The sequence below is a fragment of the Struthio camelus genome, chromosome 1, assembly GCF_040807025.1.
Source record: "Struthio camelus isolate bStrCam1 chromosome 1, bStrCam1.hap1, whole genome shotgun sequence".
Lineage (NCBI taxonomy): Eukaryota > Metazoa > Chordata > Aves > Struthioniformes > Struthionidae > Struthio > Struthio camelus.
Window position 1 is genome coordinate 156,885,087 of NC_090942.1, and position 5,188 is coordinate 156,890,274.

Sequence of the window (5,188 nt, forward strand, 5' to 3'; positions counted from 1 at the left end):
TAGTAAATATGTAGTCTTTTGAATGCAGGTGAGGACCTTGCTGCCTTGTCAGTTTATATGAAATGAATAAATATAAAAACCTGAAAAATGATTCATTGATTCACTTCAACTGATTTGTCAAAGACAGTATTTCAGCACCAAACCAGCTAATCTTGGTTAAAGTCCTTCAGAACAGAAACACAAATCTTTAGCCTTGATTTTCTACCACCATCTGTAGGCTGCTGGTGGTACTGGTAGCGAGCTGCAAAGAAGCCTAGCAAACACCTTGTCACACCTCAGCTTTTCTTTTATGTAGGTCTCCTGCTGCTGTAGGGACTGAATTTCCATGGGGCAGCATTGCCTGTGTCCAAAGGGCTCTGAGCCGCAGAGCAGCTGGGGAGCATTCCTCCTGGTTTGCCTTTCCCCTGGCTGCTCTGGGGCTCTGGCCACAACTCGGCCTCTCGATTAGACAACCTGAGGGATCCTTCTGTTGCGCTGGAGAAGGAAACATTGCCAATTTGTCTTCTAGCCTGCTTTTTTATACACCGTGCTTCTTTTTGCCGAGGCTTTGTCTACACAACACACTGCCCCAAGATATTAAAAAGAAGACTGTAGCTTTGGCCGAGGACACGTCCCTGTGAATATCCCTTGGAGCTATCAAAATGGTTGGAGTCCATCAATATTTTGTCGTGTTTTTTTTTCCGTTTGTGTATGACTTGATATTTTGAGCTAACCACATGCAGCAGAGCATGAGCAGCCAAGGGAGGTCCTGGAGGACGAAGCAACTGTACCAGCATTTCTCCAGCTCCAGAAGAGCCTCCCCCCCCCCATGTCACATCTCATCGCCCTGCGCACCCCCTGCAGCTCCCCTGCTGCCTTTCGAGGGTGGCCCTTTACGGGACAGCACTGGCATTAAAGAGCCTGTCTGGCCCCAGGGCCACATTCTGGTCTCGGTTCCCATCAGTCCTGGGAGCTGCTGTGGTGGAAAACTGCCTGGGGAAGGGGGGAGATGATTGAGCTGCTCCTTGACCTGGTCACTGCAAGGCTGCCAGGGCACTAGTGCTAGCGAGGAAGCAGGATGGGAACTCGCTGCGTGGCTTACAGCAGCCTGGCAGCAGCTACACAGCAGCTACTTCAATCACTGACACGTAGCATTTTTCTTGTTAAAACACTTTTTGTGCCCTGTGTGCCTCACACCACTACACTCACCAGTCCCATGCCCTGCCTCAAAAAATAACCCTTCAGCTCTGTATTCTCTCTCTTTTCCACCTCGTGATCTTTGGCCACTGTGTTCCCCCCAATCTTCCCACAGCACTTTGCCAGCATGCCAGCCCTCGTAGTCTCTCGCCCCAGGCTGGTGCGAGGAGCAGCTGCTCTGGTGCCTGGCCAGCGTGCGACAGAGCCTCCTTCACCTCGGCAAGGCTGCAGTAAGGCGGATGCAGAACATCGGCGTTTACACATTTATCTATGTGACTTGCCTTTCGGCCTTGCAGAACAACAGCTCCAGTTAAACGAGTAAGAGCCATTAAGTAAATCAGCAGTCAACTTGGAAAATGGTACTGTTCATTTCCTTCAGTGTATTATTAGATATGTGCTCTTAGAAACAATCTAGCTCCTGTGGCAAACTCAGCCCACATGTATCAATTCAGCTGGAGTACCTGTAGAGAAGCGGCAGCTGAGTTTCTGCTTGCCAAGGAGCTCATCTGCAGAGGAAGCATGGAGAAAGGGGAGGAAACAAAGATCCCGGAGCAAGAACCAGGCAATGGGGCAAGTTCAAGCAGCCACGGCTGACAGACGGTGGGAACGCAGCCTTGGCTGCTGGTGGCCAATAGGTGCGTGAAGGCCAGCAAAGTGGCTGTTAGCAGCTGGAGTATTTAACAGAGCAGGGAGACAGCAGGGAGAGAAGCAGAGCAGCAAGTGCCTTTGGGTAGGATACTGGCTGGAGCTGGAGTAAGAGACAGGGTTTTCTGAGGATACGAAATCTGTGGGGTACTCAAAACTAAAACCAGCTGCAGAGAGTTGCAGAAGAAGCTCGTGATAGTGAATGAGCAGGTAGCAAAATGACAGATGAAGCTGAAAAGAACGGATGAGAAAGTAGCTGGGAAAACTGCATGCCCACAATGCTGGGCTCTAACTTAGGGCCACTGTAGATGGGTCTTTGAAAATATCAGCTTGATGTGCAGTGGCTGGGAAACACCTGGAAAGGAATAAAAAACAGACCCCTCCCCAAACATTGTTATGGCCCAAAATATCACTATTTCTGTGGAACATTCATTCCATGAATACCATATACATTTCTGATCACCCCACAACCACTGTATTCAGGATATCAGAGGGTACATCCCTGCTTCATCCTTTTCTAAAAGCTCTGGACATGGATCTGTTCCCCAGGAATTTGTTTAATCCCCTTTTCAACATGCTGAGACTGCCTGCTGCCACCTCCTGTGGCAACAAATCCCCAAAGATGCCACCTGCTCTGGGCAGAAGCACCCTTGCCTCTCTGCTTTAAACCAATGTCCTACTTGTTTTTCCCTGAGGAGGGGGGATACTATGGATGTGCAGAACAAGAGTTTTGCATTCAGCTCAGCCACCACCCTCACAACTTTGGAAACTTCAGCCAGTGCCCCCGAGTCTTCTCCTCTCCAGCCTCAAGACACTCAGCCTATCTCCCCTCTCCCTACGAGGGCAACATCCCATGCCCCAAAGGAATTTAGCTGCCCTTCTCCCGACTTAGTCTCTACCTCCTGGATATCTTTCCTAAGGGGAGGACACCAGCCAAGCTCACAGCACTCCAGCTGGGGGCAAACCAAGCACCTCTTCTAACAAAAGATACTATTTTTATTGCGAAAGGGAAGACCCAGAGAAGAGTGACAAGCGTAAAGGATAGGATGAGAAGAGCTGAGAGAGGGAGAGAAATCAAGAGCAGTGATAAGAAGTGGTCAGTGAAGCTCTCCAGAGGACAGCAAATGAGAAATGCTTATGTCTAAGATGTAGAAGGAAAAGAAAGATAGGAAAGCGGAAGAGGCACTGAGGGACAAAACAAGTTTGCAACATGTTCTGTGATTCCGCTCTTGGAAGAGCTCAGCAAGGCTACATACACAGATGGCAATGGTGGCTGAGGAAAGAGAAGCGCTGAGGCTAGAGCCAAAGGAATTGAAAATAGGTGAGGCTGCACATTTGCATTTCAGCTAGTCTGGAGAAAAGGCAGTTATGAAGACAGCACAACTAACAAAGATAAGAACAAGGCTGTGGCAGAAGTGGTCAGCCTAGTCCTAGCAGATGTACTAGACAGATGCAGTGCTTGGCCAGAACAGAACAAGCAGAAGTTACAAACCTAAGTGTTCAGGGCCAATCCAATGCCAGTGGCTTTTCGGAAGGACCTTGTGATAAGGAAAAGGGTGTAGGAGTCAACAGAAGAGTAACGCAAAAGCCTGAGAACAGACAGCCAAATGCCTCTGTAAAGAGGAAGACAGGCAAGAGAGAAGCACAGTACAGGTAATTCCTAGTACCAAGGGAGTGATCCTTGGTCATGGACTACCACGCGCCAGGATGACATCAGGAACCTTCCAGAGGTAACTTACCTGACCAAAAGCATATTAGGCTCTCTCGAAACCCATGCACACCCACCTTCTCTCTCTCTCCCTGCTACTGAGCAGTTACAGTATCTTGTTTCTTCCCATCCCATCTCTTTCCAAAGACGATCATTACTTGATGTTAGCTAACTGATTTTACATTAGAGACCAACCCTGGCCACAAAATGTAGATTTGGATAACATTCAAATCTTTGCACTAGTTTATCTTTCTCCTGCACACAGTGAGTAGGCACACAAACACAACAGAGACATGACAAGTTTCATAAACTGACATGCTTGGAAGCGACTTTGTTCTCTTTTGAGTCAAATCAAACATTGCAGCTATGCATTTGGTTCTGTCTTGAATCAGACCCAAAAGCTAAGGGGTAAAACATGAGAGAAGTTTGCTTTTATCAACTTTTTATTATAGAGATAAGACTTGACTGAAAAGTGATCAAGGAATCCTACTGCCTTTTATGCAAAAGCTTATCAGCTATGGTGAACAGGTGCCTTGATCCCCATATTTAGATCTGGACATGGTATTTCATGGGCTTCCGCATATAAGAGGGACAAGTTCAGTTTCAAGAGTCTTAAATTTCTTTCCCGGAAGCATCAAGGGAAGAAGGTGGAATTTTATAAAGTAGAAGCATTCAAAGAGGGTTTCTGCAAGTTGCTGACAACAGAATAAATGGAGCACATCCAATATCTTTGCCAAAGGCTTGGGTTTGGCCTCCTGCTGCAGCTGGCTGCACTCTGTCAGGGTGTTTATGAAGGGCAGGCAAAGCCATTTATCAAGCACTCTGCTTACAGGTCAAAAAACTACCTTGCCCTCTAAGAGCCTTCATGTGGGAATAGGGTGGCCATTAATTTCTTTCCAGTTGCTCTGAGTCTCCAGAAGGAACTCATCTTTATCTTCCATAACAGCTGTTATGATAAACTTTGCAACGTGGCCATCATAGCTTAAAATGGTACCTATCCCTATCATCTCCCTTCAAATAAGAACCCAAAGAAGTTATTTCAATATTTAAATATCTTAGTTTGATAAATCAGTATCTAGACACAATTTATACCCAGTCTTAAGGGACAACAGACTTTGGCTCTTACTTTGCTAAGTTAAGGATTACAGTTTGGATTCTGGTACAGCTGGTTCTATGGAGACAGCTCATTTTGGAGACTTGTCTGGACACACAATTTTATAACAGTTCACATTAGCCCTTCTATATAAGGCACTGGAAGTCCCTGTCATCTTTAGAAAATTGATGTAAAAGATCTGTGGCCCAAAGTATGCAGTTTTGCTCACTAACTACGTTTGTGCAGATTAGAGAAGGACTTTGAATGCCAACTAGCAAACCGGTTCTGTGTCCAAGAAAGAGCGTGCTCCAGCTTTGACCCAATTAACTAGGATACAAAAAACACGAGATGAATCTCTAGTGTTTGCAATTGTAAGTAAGTGTCATTAGAGTTAAAAAGAAATCAGTCATTATTAGAAATATTTATAAGACTGTTTACTTTCCACTAAGGTAAGTCTGCGCTGGGATTCTTTTATTGTTTTTCTGATGCAGTTCTGATGTGGTTGTGCTCAGGAAGGTTGGACTTCCTAGTTGGCTAGTGAGGTAGCTGTTAGGTTAACAACAAGA